The sequence below is a fragment of the Pseudonaja textilis genome, chromosome 1 (assembly GCF_049901715.1).
Source record: "Pseudonaja textilis isolate UNSWEBS1 chromosome 1, rPseTex1.2, whole genome shotgun sequence".
NCBI classification, from domain to species: domain Eukaryota; kingdom Metazoa; phylum Chordata; class Lepidosauria; order Squamata; family Elapidae; genus Pseudonaja; species Pseudonaja textilis.
This window is the reverse complement of record NC_141990.1, coordinates 89,621,834-89,642,333: the sequence shown is the minus strand read 5'-3', so window position 1 is coordinate 89,642,333 and position 20,500 is coordinate 89,621,834.

Here is a 20,500-nt window from a genome sequence, read left to right as displayed (position 1 = left end):
ACACTGAGAGTATTTGCACCAAAATAAATTTCTTGTGTGTCCAATCACACTTGGCCAATAAAGAATTCTATTCTATTCTATTCTATTCTATTCTATTCTATTCTATTCTGTTCTGTTCTGTTCTGTTCTGTTCTGTTCTGTTCTGTTCTATTCCATTCTGTTCTCTAATGTTAAAACACAGGGTTTATCATTGCCTTCCTCCTGGATGAAATAATGCCTTTTCCATTGTCAATAAAATAATCTTATGCCTCCATTATTTCCCTGCATTGCTGTTGCCTGGTTTAACTGCTGTTTGCTATCGTTGGATAGCTGGATGACATTGAGGCCATGGGTTTATCTGCTGTAAGCACAGACTTTTGGCATACACTCCCAACATTTTTTGTTCATCCCTTCTAGACCAAATCCATGATGGACACAGGATAGTGAGGTCTGAGGGAGAAAAAAAAGCTTGGTCTTTTTTTAGACTTTATTAGGAATACAGAATGGTAAATTTTTTAAAAAAGATAAACATGGGTGTTTGGCTTTAAGAAAAGATTTAGGTTTTAAAAGAGGGAATGATAAGAAAGGAATGATAATTAGGGCCATTTAAGATGGTGATTCAGCTTCAGAGAACTTGGGTGCATCTTTTGAGCACATATAGGCTAAAAAACAACATAGAAATATATATAGACTAGATTGCTTCTTGTTTCTAGAAAATAACCGCATAATTTTGCATGTGTGGCCTTACATTCTTGATTTGTGAAAGCTAGGTGTTTCATCCAGAGAAAGTCAAAAGACAATTACAGTAAATTCCTTCCTTACTGTTTAACTACAAAGGGGGAAGAATTGCTTTTCCCCAGAAATTAAACCAACTGGCCCTCATAAACCTGTAACATAAGGGAGGGATTAATCTATGGATTAGCTGTGGGTACATTCTGATCCAACATAAATCTTTAAAAGGTTGTGTTTCTTGATGTTTTTTTAAAGTACTGCGATATACTACTACTATGGCTGGGTATTTATATAAACAGAAAAGGTATAAATTTAATATTTATACTTATTTGTAGCAATTGTATATAAGTAGAAGAATCTATGTACATAGACTCTTTCTTTCACCCTTTGCAAAAGACTTATAATTCTCAGAAACTTCTGAGACAAGTCCCTGCAGTTTTCTTGGCAAGATTCTTCAGAAATTGTTCGCCACTGCCTCCTCCTTAGGGCTTGTAATGAGTGACTGGCCCAAGGGCACCCAGCTGGCTTTGTGACTAGAGGGGGACTAAAACTCACTATCTCCAGGTTTCTAGCCTGGTGCCTTAACCACTATACCAAATTGGCTCTCTCAAACTTTTTAATTTGCAGGAAGTTTCTTCTAGTGACAAAATCTGCTTATTAAAATTTCCCAGAACTCCTGATCAAGAGGAAAAAAAAAACCTCTAGCAATGGGAAATTGGCTGTGTTTGGTCGTCCCCCCCCCCTTTTTTTTTGTTCTTTTTGTTTGTCACAGAATCTATTAAATTCTCATGGAATGATAGTTTGAAAACCTCCAGTACGGTTTCCATGCTGCAACAAACTGCCATTATTGCTTCTTTGGCTATTGTGGATTAAGTCAGAATCCTAACTGGTAGAGACAAAAAGAGAAAGGCAGGTAGTTATTCCAGTTTGCATCTGCAGCAGGTCCATATAATGAGAAGCTGAAGCATGGAATATAACCTGTCGATGAAACTGGAATGCATAACCTTGGTAAGAAATTTATCCAAGCCATTAAAACAATATACCATGAACAAACTGCAAAGGTGATGGTGAATGGAGAATTAACAGAATCCATAGATATAAGAAAAGGGACACGGCAAGGCTGTCCATTGTCGCCTCTGCTGTTTGTGCTAACATTGGAAGTCTTGAATAGGAATATCAGAGAAGAAAAAGAAATAAAAGGAATGAAAATTTAAAAGGGGGAGTATAAATTGCAAGCTTTTGCAGATGACCTGGTATTTATATTAGAAGACCCATTGGAAACATCACCTAAATTAATAGAAAAAATAGAAGAATATGAAAAAGTAGCAGGTTTGAGAATAAACAGACAAAACAAAGATATTAACAAAGAATATGTTAGCAAGATGAAAGAAAGAGTTGGAAGAAATTTTAAAAACACAGGTCACAAACAAGGTTAAATATTTAGGGATTCATATTACACCAAGATGTAGTATGCTGAAAGAAGATAACTATGTTAAACTCAAACAGCAGATTGCGACAGATTTGATGAAATGGGAAAAATTGCAACTATCATTGATTGGGCGAATATTCACAATTAAGATGAATATATTGCCTAGAGTTTTATATTTATTCCAGACAATTCCTATTCGATTAGGGAAAGAGTTTTTTGAAGATTTAAATAGAATTGTGTTGAAATATATTTGGCAGGGTAAAAAAGCAAGAATAAAATTAAAACTGTTACAAGATGCAAGAATAAGAGGGTTTGCCTTGCCCAACTGAGAGCTATATTACCAGGCGACAAGTTTGATGTGGGTAAAGGAATGTGTTTATGTTTTATTTCCTATTTATGTTTTGGGTAAAGGAATGGATAACACTAAGGAACAGTAGATTATTGACTTTAGAAGGCCATGACTTGCTGTCGGGATGGCATGCCTTTCTCTGGTATAAGGGAACTAAAACACAGGGGTATTTTAGAAGACATATTCGAGAGGCATTGGTGTTTTTTTTTTTTTTTGTAAATTTTATTTGAATTTTCACCAAAAAAAAAATACAAATAAAACATCTTTTTTGAAAGTAGCGTAATCCCGGGTTACATTTCTTCGTACAGACACAAATTCAATTTCATGCTCATTTTTATCTTCTATTCCATATCTTATTACTGTTTTACATTTTCTGCATAGCTTCTCCCCTCTTTTAATTTTCTCAATTTTATTTTAATTATCTCATCTCAATTCAAATCATTATATTTATATTTTTTGTCTGTCCTGTTTCAATTATCTATTATCTTTTCTTATTAAACAAAGTTTCTCCTGTAGTTACTGATTGGAGTATGATGCCTTTATATCATTTAAGTTTATCCATTTAACTCTTATTTAGGCTTCAATATATACCCTAAAGTTATAACGTTCAATATAATACATAACTTCCATTCAGATTCTGCTTGGTACATTCTTAAAATACACACTATATTCTTAAAAAAAAAAGATATAAATATATGTAATTAAAACAACACATTCCATTCCACTTCAATTCTATCATTAATGTTAATATGCATTAAAATCTTAACTTCTTTAACATTACTTTTCAATTAAATATTATACTTCTATGAGAACAATTATAAGCTTTCCATAATTAATTCCCCCACTTCACTTATATTTTATAAAACATTGACTGATTAAAATGTTCCCGTACCTTCCTAATTCAATTTTCTCATTTATTTTATTTCACTTATTTTATTAACAAACATTTCACTAAATTACACTAACTATTTTATCCCTCATTTTAATCATACATTGTTTCCAATTTTCTAAAGTTATTTCTATTACTAATATAACAATACAATCTTATTTACCTTTACAGAATCCCCTTTTCAGTTAAATTTTCACCCATTATCTCTAAATAAGTCCTGTTTCTCTATATCTTGTTCCGGTCCTTTGCAACTTCTTTTTCTTTCCTTCTTCCCTCTCTTCTTCTCTCTCCCCTTTTTACCCACTTGTCTCTCTACCTCTATTTCTCTCTTCTGTATTCCCCTCTTCTGTTGCTTTCCAGTATTATACTTATTTTTCGAATTATTTTTCTTTTCTTTGGTTTAAGTCTTAAATTCTCCATTCTCTTTCCCCTTTCCTTTTTCTTCCCCACATAGAATTACTTGTTCATTAAAGATGCCTTATTCTTTGTCCCAGTCTTCTTGTTTTGCAGACATTTCTTGTTGTTTCTCTTAGTTCCAAATCTCCATTTCTAAGAATTGAAAAACGAAGCCAAAAGAACCCTTCCCTTCTTGTGCATCTTCTTTATACTTTTTAAGTTCCATTTTCAATTCATCCAGAAGTAGTGCCATTGTGTAAAATTTTAAACAACCACCCGATTAATTTTAGTCATTCAAATGCAATAACCAAGAACCCAAAAAACACCAAGTAATCTAAATACACACAAGCTGTTTCTTTTTGCTCTTTTTTTTTCACTTTCTCTTCCTGGGGTTCTACTGTTTAGTTACAAAGTTTCAGTTAAAATATATCTTTTAGAAGTCTTGTTGAAGTTTTACTGTAGATTCTTTTTAATTCCAGGCAATCTCCTCCCTCTTTTCAGATCCTGCCCTTTTATTCTTTTTCTCTCCCTTTCTGCTTATGAAAAAAATTTTAGTGTCCAGAAATCTTTATTATCCCTTTGACAATTTGTTTTATTTTCAGCTTAATTGCCTGTTGATGTCAAAGTAGATTTTTCTGATTTCTTATTTAAGTCTCTTAGTTGTCAGTATAGGGAAAGGGAGAGAAGAAAAAAACCCACAAACCTTCCCTTTTCACTTTTCTTCGCTGCTTCTGACTCTTCTTTGGGAATGATGTTATTTTTTTGTAAGTTTAAATTCCAGGGTACCTTAGTTGTTGCTTTTGCAATTTAACCCGGTCAGCCAAAACTTTCACTTCTTATCTTCTTCCTGTACATTCCTTTCCAGTCAAGTTCTTCTTTGAGGTGGCCATTTCTGAGCACTGCTGCAACCGCCTTCGGGAAAGAGAGTAATGGCCAGCTGAGGAGGAGAGATGTGGCTCTCCTCAACCCTGCTGGCAGTCTTCCCCCTCTTCATCACCTCTATGGGGTGACTTAGCCCCGAAACTAGCCAGCTCGGGGCACTCCAGCGACGAGCCCAGACCGAAACCACACACGATCATGGATTTCTGTCTGTCGTCGAAGGAACTCAAACCGGAAGCTCAAGAGGCATTGTTTTTGAACTGAGAGAAAATAAAAAGACAATACTACTTTAAAATTCCAACATGGATATCAACTATTGAAGCTTTTTTTAATCCAATAATATATAAAAAGGAACAAACAGTTAGATATGGTGAGATATTGAATGAAAAGGGTGAACTTAAATCTATGCAAGAGTTGGAAGAACAAAGTGTAAAAATGAATTGGTTTTTCTATTTGCAAATACAATCTAGGTTTGATAAAGACTCTAAAGCAGAAGGTATTTATGATAAGTTGACTGATTTAGATAAAATTTTGATGGGTACTAATGAAAAAGTAATTTAAAAACTTTATGGACATCTATTAGAATTTAAACTGGAGGAGGAACAAGTTAAAGAAATGATGATTGCTTGGGGGGGAAATTTTGGATATGGGATTGATTTAGAAAAATGGCAAAAATTGTGGTCTCAAAATTATAAAATGACAATGTCAACTGCATATAAAGAAAATTTGTATAAGATGTTTTATAGGTGGCACCTACCCCCAACGAGACTTGTGAGAATGTTTAAGAATAAATCAGATAAATGCTGGAAATGTCATCAGATACCTGGTTCATATTACATATGGTTCATATTACATATGGTGGACATGTTTGAACGCAAAGAAATATTGGACTAAAATCCACACATGGTTGGAAGAAATGATAAAACAACATATAGACTTTAAACCAGAGATCTTTTTATTGGGAGTCATACCGGACATATACAATAAAGAATTGAAATATTTGATTGTAAACGTTTTAACAGCGGCTAGAATTGTATTTGGGAAGAATTCAAAAAATGACAAAATACCTATGCAGGAGGAAGTTATTAAAAAAATTATCGACTGTGCTGAAATGAGTAAACTGACATTTGAAATGAGAGAACAAGAAGACAAGCAATTTTATATAATATGGGATTTCTTTTATCAATGGTTGGATAAAAAGACATGGTAGGGTAACAGAATAGATAATTTTGTTACAGAAGCTTAATAGATTGATACAAAATATAATGTAGACATATATAACCATTGGATGGTAGCATAATACAATATTGATGGAATAAATACAGATAACTAATAATTGATAAACAGATATGCATATGTTAGTTTGACAATGTGAGATTGATATAAATTGTGAACAATGATTATGAAAGGATCACACAAAAGATTCTAAACCAACTGACACACTGTATGTACAAAATGGAAGATGGTTTTATGGTTTTTTTTTAAATGTATTGTGTATGTTTGTCTTAAAATAAAAAATATATAAAAAAAAGAAATTGAATGAATAAATGAGTGAGTGAATGAATGAATAAAATTGTTCTCATTCTTCAGAACCATGTTAAATCTTTTGATCTACTCCAGCAAGCCTCCTCTGTGCCTTCCTATTTGGCAAATCTGAGGATGTTTTCCTCCTTTGTAAATTCAAAACATATGACAATTATGAAAAGAAAACCCAAACAAACAACAGCTGTCTATATAAGACTACGCAACTCTCTGTTGGTTCAGGTAATTGGGTGACAATTTGTGATCAGTGTATATCAAATCTATAACAAAAAAGTGATTCGTATGCTTTTTTCAAATTAATTTTATAATGTACGATTGCATGTTTTGTTTGAATCATTTCATTTTCTAATTTAGTTTTTAAAATTATTGCCATTCATGATCTTCCCACTGGATGCAACAGACCTACCACAGACTTTCCATTTTCTTTAAACAGGTCCATAGTTGGCTGTTTATTGCACAGCTTTTTTGTCTGAATGTGTTTCTTCAACCAGGCAGTTGGACTCAACTGGCTTTGGATTTCTAACTAGGTTGTAACTAGTTTGTAGACAACATCTGTCCTGTGCAAAACAGAACATTTATATTTGTTTTAAAAAGCTTTGTGGTTAAGAAGTATAAATGGCTTTGAATTTGCTCTGACCTGCTGTTGAGAAAGAAAACAGTTTTTCTTATTTTCAAACCATGACTTCTCCACACATCTGTCCAACAATTCAAGTGTGTAATTGTACACTGTTAACAAAAATTGCTTCTTAGGAAATCAGAATTATTTTTAAGTTCTGGTACTACTTTTCAATTACGTATGGTTTATTCTTTTTGAATGCCTTCTTTTTTTATATGCAGGACATGTAAGGCAAAGATGTGTATTTAGAGAAGAGCTCTCCACAGAGGTGGTATTCAGCAGATTATGACCAGTTCTGGAGAACTGGTAGCATAAATGTTGAGTAGTTCAGAGAACTGGCAAATACCACCTCTGACTAGCCCTGCCCCCATCTATTCTCTGCCTCCCAAGTCCCAGCTGATCAGCTGGGTCTTCTTTTGGTGTCCTGCACAGGAGAACGGAGCTGGAAAAATTAGTTGGGTGGGGAGGGAATGGGGATTTTGCAGAATCCTTTCTCTGTCATGCCCACCAAGCCACGCCCACAGAACCGATAGTAAAAAAAAATGGAATCCCACCACTGGCTCTCCATTTCAAAATCCCCATTTTTTTCAGCAACAACAGAAAATATATAACAGACTAACTTTTTCCTTTCAGTGACTTTATTTGGGGAGAAGCAGCAAGGCCTGTAACCAGAGCGTTGTTCCAAGCAATAGGTACTCCAGCATGCAAAGTAAGTTAAGCTATTGACATCTTATTCTGGAAAGAAAGATATATCATAATGTTTCCAAGATGGTCTCCACCTCAAAACACTGGACGACACAAGAGAGAATCACTTGGATGTGTCAATCTGTGTGAAAGGTGGCAGCAGTTGGGAATGTAAGTAAACATTTCCATGACTGCCATTGGAAAATCTTCAGGCATTGATGATTCCAGCATTGGCAATGTGTCCATTGCTGCAGAAGTCCAACAGACTTTGTACAGATTGGCTTTCAGAAAGCTGTGATTAATTTTGTGTTGAACCCCATCTTCCAGTGTTGAAAACTTTGTTTCTCTACAAAAAAAGGGGGGAGGATTTTCTTTTTTTCCACATCATTGATGGGGGTGCATTGCTAAACAATTTTTTTTTTTGATGTCAAACAACAAAATTTAATTATAACAAGGCTGCTGTTCTTTTTACATCATCCTACAGATGTACTACCTACCCACATTTCCTGGTTTGGAAAAGTCTATGGGAAGATATATTTTTTTTGATGGCTTGTACTAGCATTTAGGGGAAGTATCAGAGAGTAAGTAAGGAGGACATTATGTTGGAGAGATCTTCTTGCATACATTTCATTACCCAAACTAGGTAACATCATCAATGTTAGTCCACTCATTTCAACCCTGAGCTGCAACTATTCTCCTTTATTGGCATCTATATTTGTCACTCATTTCCTATCTAACAATACTTATTGTAGAAGGATTCCCATTGGTATAGTCTGAATTTTTCATCAACATTTTTTTCCACCGAAAAATACAATTTGTAGTCGATCAAATAGAAGTGAATGTTAGGGAGAATAATCCTTAATTTTGGTTCAGCATCAGTTAACATCACACGTTATAACTGAGCTTTTGTACACACAAAAACAAGCATGCACACACCCATCTGTGCAAAGTAGGGTCAGCATTTCACAGAACCCAATCACATAAAAACATTAAAAAGGATGTGGATACATAGAAAGTCTGTGCCATAAGTCAATATCCATAGAAATATAAAACATACCACCATGTGTTTCTTATTGCAGTTACATCCTGCATTTCCTTGGAAGCTCAATCATGCAAGTAAATTTTGTTTTTTTCCAGTTTAATTCATTCAATAACACTGTGAACTAAGTTGAGTTCTCATGACTGCATATGGGCTTAAGTCCAAATTATTGAAAGTTGAATTTTCCAAAAGAAAATTCAAAGGAAAAAATTGAAAAGCAAAGTATGAATAAGTAAAAGGAGTCCTCATGGATTTTATTCTGCTAGTTATTGCCGAGTATAGGAGGTAGTGCTCATCTCCATTTCAAGGCCATTGAGCCAGTACTGTCTGAAGATATTTCTGCAGTCATGTGGCCAGCATGACATCATGGAGAGCTATTACCTTCCTACCAAAGTGGTACCTATTTATTTACTTGCATTTGCAGGCTTTCAAACAGCTAGGTTGGCAGGAGTTGGCAAGTAACGGGAGCTCACCCATTGCATGGCGTTTGGGTCCCAAACCCGGGCTGATAGCTTTCCAGCCAGCAAGCCCAGCATCTTAACCATTGAGCCATCATGCCATCATGAATAGAACATGGAAAAACTAAGCAGTGTGACATTCCTGGTGCTCTATTAAAAAGAAGAAAATTAATAAATGTATCCTGATAAGAGTATACCCAGTATACCATATAAAACATTTTAGTATACTTTTTTAGTATATTGTTATATTTTTCAGCAGTTCTTAGAAAATTCTTTGGCTACTGAGCAGGAGAAACAGGCAAATCTATCAAACTTTAGTAAACTTTGAAAATATCCCTTGTTTCGGATAAAATTAATTCTTGCTTAGTTAGGATGAAACTTGGTTGGAATTAAATTTGTAATAGCAACCGAGACTTTGACCAATTAGTCCTCTGTGTTGTGGCCCGCCAGCGGCTGATGGAACTGGCAGCAGAGTTGGATAGTGAGGAGTTTGGGGAGGAACCTGGGCCAGTCCTGGAGGGCTGATGAAGGCTCAGATGAGGGCTCTGCATCAGAGGCAGAGATGGGGCCAGGGCAGGCTGGCAGTCATCAGCTGCCTTCAGGCTCAGACATCAGTGTGGCAGGGGAGCTTCTGGAACTGGTTCCCAGTTTGCGCATGAGCAGAGCTGCAGAAAGGAAGGAACAATTAAGAACTCAGGGTCGATGTGGGAGTAAGGCCACAGGTGGATGTTGAATGGCCTTCCCATGAGGATTAAAAGAGGAGCAAAGTGGGAGGGGGCTTTTGCCGGGAACAATTTGTTCATTCGTTCATTTGTTCCAGCCTCATGAAGATCTATCTGTGTAACCTAGAGACTCTGCCCAGCACTTCCCTATCAGCACTGTGTGAGAAAATATTTACCGGGAAGCTTTCCAAGATAGATAAGGTTTGAGCTAATAATTCTATCTTTGCAAGACTGTTTGCCAGGCCATTGGCTGAATGTGAATGCAATAAATTCACATTCATTTAATAAAAGAGGTTTTGCCAGGACCCAGAGTTGCTTTTTGGGGAAGCCGAGGACAGAACACTCTGCATGTTTTCAAAATAAATTCGCAACACTGTCACTTTATAGCTCAATAGATCTGAACTCCATAAATATAGTCTTTTCAGCTTCAGTTCAGTTCCACTGATGCCTGGATCAGAGTGAGGCATGGTAAAACAGAATGCTGTTCTACCATTTTTGAAAAGAGAATAATGAAGGCACCGTCATGGGGTAAAATTAGCAGGCAGATCTTTACCTAAGAATGAAAAGTGCCAGATATGCAGGTTTATTACAGTCATGCTTTATTAAGAGTCTATGAAGTCTTGGTCCAACATGCAAGGACACGTTAAGTTATGTTCCCAGGTAAGAGACCCGTACAAGCCTGATTATCTAGTTAATTTCACACAAGGAATTTCCAACGGTGCAATTGCATTGGCTAATCCTATCTGGTTATTTAGACATTTCTAAGTAAGTGGAAAATCCCCCAAAAGTTCGCCTTTGCATATGCATATCATAATAGTGACAATGCCAACTTTCATAGCATGCCAAAGTTCTAAAGGAATAGAATAGGAACTGAGTTTTGTGTAGGAATGGAAAAGAGCAAGTTCACACCAATCTGCTCTTCCCCAAGTGAAAATCAAAGTTATTGTGTTCCATCTCATTATCAAGCCAGATTAAATGCACACTGAAGTTGACAATATTTAAGAACAACTGAGGTCTACTTACGATGGAGAATGCAGGACCATGATGGTTATTGTCAAAAAGCAAATAGTATGCTAGAGTCATGTGAAATACTCAAGAGAATACAGAATATCAGAGTTGCAAGGAATCTTGGAAGTCTTCTAATCCAACCCCTTGATCAAGTAGGAGTTATACAATTATACAATTATAATTGTACAATTCTGGACAAATGGCTGCCCAATCTCTTCTTGAAAACTTCCAGTGATGGTGCACCTACAACTCAGGAGGCAAACTGTTCCACTAGTTAATTGTTCTTGCTGTCAAGAATTTTCTCCTTAGTTCTAGGTCAGATCTCGCCTTGATAAGTTTCCATCCATTACTGTCCTCAGATGCTTTGTAGAATAGGTTGACCCCTTCTTCTCTCTCATCAATATTGGAAGACTGCTACATGTCATCCCTTCTCTTCATTAGACTAGACATGTCCTGCAACTGTTCATCATATGAACTGTTGATATGTTTTTCATATGAACTGTTCATATGTTTTAGTCTCCAGCCCCGAAATCATCTTTGTTGCTCTTCTCTGCACCTTTTCTAGAATCTCAACATCTTTTTTTGTATCGTGGTGACCAAAACTGGACTCAGTATTGCAAGCGTGGTCTTACCAAGGCAAACAGTAGTAACACTCCACATGACCTTGATACTAGCCCTCTGTTGATGCAGCCTAGGACTACATTTACTTTTTTGACAGCTGCAGCACATTGCTGGCTCATATTTAAGTGATTGTCCACTAGGACTCCTAGATCCCTCTCACAGTTGCTGCTGTTGAGCCATAAACTACCTATTCCATAGCTGCGCATTTAGTTTTCCTTGCCAGAAAAGGAAAACTAAACAAGGAAAGAGAAAATAGGAAGGGGAAAATAGAACAGCCAGTATAACATAGACATTTTTGCACTGGGGAACTGATAAAGACCTAGGAATATCTAGATCTCATAAAGCTCAATTATGTTGTTCTGTATAGTTAGGATTCTGTTGAAAGATACTCTGGTTAATCTTGGATGGAAAAACAGGGTGATCTTGCAATATATGTTTCATAACTGCTATTTATTGGTGAAAATGATTTCCAGAGAATGCAGAATGAAACAATGAACATGGTTTAATGTTTTAAATAATGAAAATGGCTTCCCAACATAATCTGTTGATAGATAGCTGGAAGGAGTGGAAGTTAGTGGATTTCACTAGACAGTATGTTAACAGCAGTCCTGTACTCATGTTTAATATCACTGTGGTCAAAAAGGAAAGGAATGCAAATTAAGGCCATTTCTGAATGAAAGTGGTTGGCAAAGCTCACTGGAAAAATACATGCAAACCACATCAATGATAATGTACATAAGATCTCCTTCCTCAAGCTTAATGAGCAAGGCAGGAACCACAGCAAAATAAACTTCCTAGTAAGGAGATATTTTAGTGCCTGACAACAGTGGACAAACATGATCTATATGAGTTGAGCCAGGTGTTTCTATATTATCTGTGATACTGGCTGTTGGATATTTTTATATGGGAGGGTTTCTGAGGGTAACATACTTAAGCAGAATCCGGACCTACAGAGTTAGTGAAGGATGGATCATCCCCATAGCAATCTTTGTTTTAGATCCTCAATGCATTTAATATTTCTTTGGGGAGCTAAAATATCTTCCTATTCTGGTGTAATGCTGTGGAAAATAAGCAGGAAAATTGCAAAATAGGATGTCCTTGATATACAGGCACCTAAATGGGCCTTAACAAAATAAGGCTGTGTTTTGTCGATTTTAAAGTACTTTCCAACATTGGGAGAGGAATAAATCTCCTTAAGCAGTGTAAGTTCTCCTGAGTTCAGTGCAGATAAGTGTATATAGAGTTAATGAATATTAGGGTTCAACTTTTCAACTCTCAATGTTCAAGGTTTAAATTTGAGAATTTAAAAAATTGCAATTTGATGTAAAATTCTATCTCATGTAAAAAAATAACTCTTCTGTGATATTAAGAAAAAAGCATTTCTGTTAGGGACATTCCTATTTTTGTCATGGTTTGCATAAGTAGTTTGAATTCTATATTTTACTAATATCCAGCCTGAAATGAATCCAGCTGATAAAGATTGATGCAGCAAAATGGCATTGGAAAATTAGGATCCAACCAGTCTATATTGCAAGGTTCACACTGCTTGTAAAATACTTGTTGTAGTATGGGTAACTCTGCTGCGGGTTGACTAAAATCTGAAGACTTTCCCCTATTTGTTATGGTTCAGGAAAAACTTTTGGACTGCTTTCAAGGAAGTCTACTGCTCATAAGTCTACCATCTTCTGATGCTATCTTGACATACCACCAGCAATTATAGCATAATATGAGTACTTTCTAAAAGCATCTTATTCTTGAAAGACCATTAAAACTACTGGAACATTTTTTTCCCAACTAGAAGTTCAGAGAACAGGCCACCCACCTGAGTAAGAAATTTAAAAAATAATAAAATTATGTTGAAATCAGTCAAAAATGCCTACATTCTGCCCACCCCAGCTGTAATCATAAGCACCCTACCTGAATGCCTTCCCATCGTTGTTATTTTTGTAGGCAGATGAGTTGAAATGAAAGTGAATAAATAACTCTTTAAGCAGGGTCGTTTTCAAAGAGGTGTTTCTTTCATCGTGGTAAGTCGCTCCCTAAACACCCACAAAGGAAAGCTCTGTTGGAAGGAACCACACAGAATGGAATCCACATTCTGTGATATTTTGATTCTCCAGGGAAGGGGAAGGGGTGAGCTACCCCCTCCCCATGTTTCCTGAACTTTTTCATGAGGCCTCAAATGTTTGTATAGTCAATTTCTAGCCCTTTGATGGGCATCCGTCTTCATTCTGCCCTGCTCTGCAGCATGGTTAGAATCCAAAGAACATCACAATCTGAACACTGTGCCAAGGGCTATTGAGTTTGCGTTTTACAAACATCAACTGGTCCCAGCTCCTCCTCACATCTATGTCTTATGGCAGAAATTTTCAAACTTTTTCAAGCTGCCAAACTCAGACCCCTGATCTGAATGATATCTTTTTCATGAAAGAGCTAGCCCTGCGCTTTCAATTTGTGTGAATCTTTTTTTTCTCCCTTTCGTCTCTCATAGAACTCTTCTAAGTTCTTGTGGAGCCCCAGAGTTCCAGAGAACATAGTTTGAAAAATCCTGTCTTAACTTACCCACTTTGCTAAACTAAAGGGATCTTTGTTTCACAAAGTTAACATTGTACATGGTTTGCTTTTCAGATAGAAAGATTGAAAATCCCACTGGCCATATTTAACCTCTTTGGCATGATTGAAACTATCTATTTTAATCTTGGCTGTTGATTATATATAATGTACAGATTTAGTTGTTGCACCAAGGACATTCTGAGTTGAAATCAGTAGCACATTTTCATATTCCTACATGAATCTGGGTTGGTCAACAATACCAGTTTTTGAGAAACATCACAAGAATGGCTTTTTAGCACTGGACCTTTAGAATGGATACTTCTTCATTGGCCCATGGAATTGTCCACCTCCCTCTGAGGATCCATGAGGCCTTGTGTTTCTCTTCATTTTTGGCTACCCTACAGAGCAGCTGAGTTATTCTGTTCCCTCAGATAGCTGCTTGCTTGCTTTGTTTTTTATTGTTTCATCTCCATGGACAGCAAACATGGAGAGGTGAAGTTCAAAGATGGGGCTGGAGGCCAGCTGCCTGCTGCTTTTTGCCCTTCACATTGTCCAGCTGGAGGAAGAATTCACTGGCTTGGTGTGGGAACTGAGTAGATGTAAATAACGTTCAGAGCAGCCTTGTGTGTTACCTCATATTTGTGTTTGTTACAACATTGCTGGAAAGAGCTAGAGTGGAAAAAAAAAACGGGTGATGTATCCATAGTATGCCATTGTGGAGCAAACAAAAAGTTAGTGTCAGTCTTAGGTTTCTCAAGAGGAGCACTGAATACTTCCCATTGAATGAAGCATACAGTTCACTTGCGACTATGGTTTCCCTCTATTCAGGCCTGTTTCTTAGTAAATGTGTTTGCAATTTGCAACGTCTGAGATCACAGGAATGTTAGAACTCCAGTAACAATCTTCAGATACCATGTCCTCAACCATGCATGCTTTGTTCCATTTATGCCTGGATCTTATTGCTTTCATCAGAATAATGGAGCGTGGGTCATGAGACCATGCTGCCCCTTTGATATATGCATACAATGTCACAATGCATACGTAATAGAAGCAGGGCTTGTGTGGCAATGCTGCAAGATCTATTTAGTCAACCCAACTCCTCTTGCCATGTCATAGACTCTGCTGAAAATAAGATGCCCCAATTTCTTTGCAAGCAGTAACTTTACAGGCCTCGCTGCCAGCATGGTAAAAAGGATGGTTGTTGAAGTAGCAAGCTGAAAAACAAGATACTTTCTTCTCACGGAAATGGCAGGACAGCATATCAATGTAGTTTCAGCATTTTTAAAAAGGACAATAACTCTAACCCTCTGTTTTACAGGAAATGCATATAATAATTGTTTTTAAAGCTAACAATCAACTATCAGTTCAGAAATCAAAATACCTTCAAATCTTCTTGGGATAAATGGGCTGTGAAATTGAAGATGGCAGATCTATCCAGTTTAGTTTAACCTACAAGTAGTCCTTAGCCACAATTGGGACCAGAATCTTGGTTACTAAGTAAAATGGTTATTAAGTGAGATGTTCACATGACCTTTTTGTTCAACCACTGTAATCCCAGCAATTCAACTTGCAGTCATTAAACAATTGTATTGGTTATTAAGCAGAGCTTAGGGGTGTGTCGGGGGAAGAGGGTCCTCGAGGAGCTGAAAATCCACCCTACTGAAATCCAAGCTGGATTTTTTAGCCCTTGAGCGGAGAGACACTTGCACCCAGCTGGCACCAGACTTTCTAGGATTTCCCTCCCACTCCACCCTCTGAGGCACCCCACCCTCCTTTCCTTAACATGGATTTCAACTATCTCTTGTCCCTGAGGGCTGGATAAAAGAGCTGCCTGCCAAAGGATTTCAGCTTCTGCCTGTTTGGATTTGAAATCCTCCTGAAAAAGAGTTGCCTCCCCAAAGACTTTGAGCTTTGAATTGTGTGTGTTGCCTAAAGCAGGGGTCTCCAACCTTGGCAACTTTAAGACTTGTGGACTTCAACTCCCAGAGTTCCTCAGCCAGCAAAGGAACTCTGGGAGTTGAAGTCCACAAGTCTTAAAGTTGCCAAGGTTGGAGACCCCTGGCCTAAAGCATGACATGGGCATATTATTAATGATATTATTAATATTAGACTTTCAGATGTTCTCTGCGTGCTTATGAGGCAATTTAATACAGCATACAACTATATTACAGCCTTAGTGAAACAGCTGAATACTCTGTTGGCAAGATATATTGTGGCATGAAAGGTTTTAGAAGAATTTGTTATAGTTTTCTTCAGACATTTTCTGATGTGTTCTTGTTGGCTTCAGAGCTATCTGACCAATACAAGAGCAAAGCTGTCCAGAGCTTATATACTGGATTATAGGAAAAAAACTCTTTTCATATGTTGGGGTTGGACTGTTTATGTAGCCAAAAGTAAAAATTACTGAAAATATTACTGCTGTATTTCAGATATCTCCTGTTAAGGAAACATTGAGAAAATTAATGACCCTGATTATCTTAAAATAGTATTTAAAAGGGTAGCTAATTGAAATAGCATATGAGCCACTGTGGCACAGTGGTTAGAGTGCAGTACTGCAAGTTACTTCTGCTGCAGCCAGCTGCCTACAATTTGGCAGTTCAAATCTCATCAGGCTCAAGGTTGATTCAGTCTTCCATCTTTCTGAGGTCAGTAAAATGAGGACCCAAATTGTTGAGGGCAATATGCTGACTCTGTAAACTGTTTAAAGAGGGCTGTAAAGCACTGTAAAGCGGTATATAAGCCTAAGTGCTATTGCTATTGCTATATGGACAATACATCACCTCTCCCACAGATGTATTCCTGTTTCTTTTCAGAGTTGGCAGAGAAAAGGACATTCTAAACAGCAGCTTTTTCATTCATTCATCACAAGAGCTACACTGCTAGATGTCTCTCCATGGGTGGCACGAGAGTCAGAAGTGAGAGAAATACCAAGCTGTGTAAGAACAAGACAGCAAAAGTCCAATTATTTACTGTATTTTAAGCTCCCCACAGAAAGTAATAGAATGACTCTGAAGTCCCTGCTTAAGAGGTACAGCAACGTAAGGCAAAAGGCTGGTCCCTAAAGCAGAAAATCTTGGTGCAGATCTTCCAGTTATAGTAAATCTCATTCATACTAACCTAAGGGCTGTGTGCTGTGCCAAGAAAACAAATATGCAGTATTGCCCTCAAAGGACATTGTGCTGCTTGGGAGATTCAGCTCCAGAAGTAGTGAGTGTGCACCTTTTCCCCTACTGACCATTAGGGGAACCCCAAAAAAAGAGGATGGTTTTTTCCTTGTTTATTTAATAAAGCAGAACATAGAAGAGAGAGAAAAAATAATAAAAGGGAGCAAACAAAAGAGAAAGGGAGAAAAAACAACAACATGACAATAAGAGTAATCGAATTTTAGTGCTTCTTGTGCATACACACATGCATGCACACACTCACTCACACACATATAAAAGTTTTACATAGTAGTTTCCATAAAAGATCATTATATTTTATTGTAAATCACTGTGCATCAGCTACATCTACGGGCACTGTGTTCATAAGGCACAAGTAACATCAGGTATTCATTCCACAGATTAATTGGCATCATTAATTTTCTCTTAAAATGTTAATGTTGAAGAACTAACCTTTTTGCATAATAATGTCATGAAGAATCTATTTCTGTGTCCAACTGGCAATTTCTTTGTGGGAAGGATGTAGTTGAAAAAAAATATGTGTGTGAGAACATTAAACATTGTCTCAAAGTCAAATTAATAGATGTAATCACTTCTTAGAGAGACGCTGTGGCTCAGTGGCTAAGACGTTGAGCTTGTCAGTCAGAAAGGTCAGCAGGTTGGTGGTTCGAATCCCCAGCACCGCATAACAGAGTGAGCTCCTGTTATTTGTCCCAGCTTCTGCCAACCTAGCAGTTTGAAAGCATGTAAAAATGCAAGTAGAAAAATAGGGACCACTTTGGTGGGAAGGTAACAGCATTCCATGCACCTTCGGCATTTAGTCATGCCGGTCACATGACCACGGAGACATCTTCGGACAACGCTGGCTCTTCGGCTTTGTAATGGAGATGAGCACCGCCCACTAGAATCAGGAACGACTAGCACGTATGTGCGAGGGGAACCATTACCTTTTACCTTTTAATTACTTCTTTTCTATTATAACTTTAGATTATTGCCAAAAGACATATTTTAATGAAGCATTATTCCTACATGACTGGTTGTTTTATAATCATTTGGACTTACATGGGCCTTGAAATGGATTCTTTATAGCAATTTCTGAGAGAAACTAGCACTGGATGACAAGTGACAGGTGATATTTATATTTTAACACAGAAAATGAGAAAATTAATCAGTATCATCCACTAATTAATTCACTATAAAATGATGCACTATTCACTAATTGATTCACTATAAAGATTCATCCAAATCTTCTATAAACAAATTGTTTATTAATTTGCAGTCTGGATTTTCTCTCGGCATCAATTTACCATGAGAAAAAGGATTAAATATAACATTTTTCTAAAAATAATATACCAGAGTTTTCAAACCAACAGTAATACTGATAGGAGATACATATCTATCTATTATATTTTGAATTTCAAATAGACCAATTGGCTAAAGGTGTTTAAATATTTTAATAGAGTTTAGGAAACTGATTTTGCACTAAGGAAGGTGTCCAAAATTTGGTATTAATCAAAGAATGTACATAGAGGTAGAATTCAAAATTCTGAAAACTAAAACCACAGGGAAGCAAAAACATGTCATTTTTCTTAATAAACCTTACATCTCCTTTTTGATAGCAGTTCTGGTTCCTTATTACATGGAAGCTGCACTGTATGTCTTGCTGATAGTAACTACTCACATCCAAGTGATTTTTCTTCTTCTCCAGCAGCCCTACCTTCCTTCTCAGGCTTCTTAGCTGGGTCGCCTTCTGGCCCACTAAAGAAACTTTCAGAGGAATGACCACAGGAAAGGAAGGAATGAGATATATTCAAACTTTATTCTGTTCAATTAAGAAAATATTTATGGGACATTTGCATATTATCTAAGGCACAGGTCAAGGGGAAGTGGTGGTGCCAGAGATGTTGTAGACCAATAGCAATCCAAGACTACGTGGCCAATACTGAGGAATGCTGGGAGATGGAACACTTTGCTTTCTTCTATAAATCTCCTGGAATAATCATCTGCATAACAATTACATACTAGCATACCTTTTCTTCAAATCTGATACAGGCCAGGAAAAAGTGTCCAACATCAACTGCCCTCAACAGAACACTGGGTGGGTTTTGATGGCTCTTTTTGGGATGGGGTGGAGGATATAAATGATAAAATAATGCTGAAAATGAGAATGCAAGATTTTTAGGAGATGGCTTTCCCATTTTTATCCCTATTCCCTCTTCACCCATCCACGACCTGTCCAAAATTGCTAGGGGGAAATATCTTTGTTTTTGCCTCTGCCTCTTTCTGGTTTTCACAGTATCCTTCATGTTGACTGCTAGGAGAGCGAGTTGTGGTTCCCTACACAAAAAATATCCCTCTTCCCCCCCCCCCACACACACCAGCATTACTGGTATTATTTTTTTTGAGCACTGCCAAAAGGAGGGCTAGAAGTACCTCCTGGTTCTTCTTACAGCAGTAATTACCCAACTAAAAGGTACGCTCTACAGCAGTCCCAGAAGTAAACCCACAGTAACCTCTAATACGTCAGCTGTCCCCTTTCAGAAAAGAAACAAGATGTCCTTTGTGGATCGTTATTTGATATGTCTTCTGTACAACCTTTTTCTAGAAAGGAATGAAAGCCAAGGGAAAATATTGATGAAAACTTTTCTTATGCTGATTGTTTTGCTACCTTGAAAAGGAGGAGGAGAGAGGAAAGAAAAAGGAAAAGCAAGATCCAGAATACCTAAAGTAGCCAATCAGCACAAAGAATCTCTTCTGGGCATGGCAAAATTCCCTCTTCAATGTGGTCACTATAATCCAGAGAAGGAATGGAATTTGGTGGCACTCACTTTGGCAGCGTTAATTCCAAAGGGGCACAGATTCCAGAAAGAACAGGAAAATATTAGTCCTATTCATGACAACTATCCTTGCCCTGGCAATGTAGGGAGCTGAAAACACAAGGAACTTACTGTGAGCCTGTGTATCAACAGATTTGTTCTAACCATCCTCACCTTACATTTCAATCATAAAAAGTTATTGTTAAGATCCATGGATTTATAATGGCATTCTATGGGTGATGTTGCATACTACTCAGATGCCTAAAAGAATGGTAATGGTTCGAATGCCAGAAAATTTTCCTTGGTCTTCAGAGAGGAGAATCATCATGCCTAAAGAGCCGTAGTGGTACAGTGGTTAAAATGCAGGATTGCAAGCTAACTCTGCATTCCCACTGCCAGGAGTTCAATCCTGACTGGTTTAAGATTGACTCAACTTTCCATCTTTCCAAGGCTGGTAAAATGAGGGAGTAATATGCTGACTCTGTAATCTGTTTAGAGAGGGCTGGCTATAAGCCTGCCCTCTCTAAGCAGGGACTTATAGCCCGACTATGAGGTGGGCTATAAGTCCAAGTGCTATTGCTAATCATGGTTAGAGCATGAAAGCCTTTCAGGTGGTTTTCAAAAGAA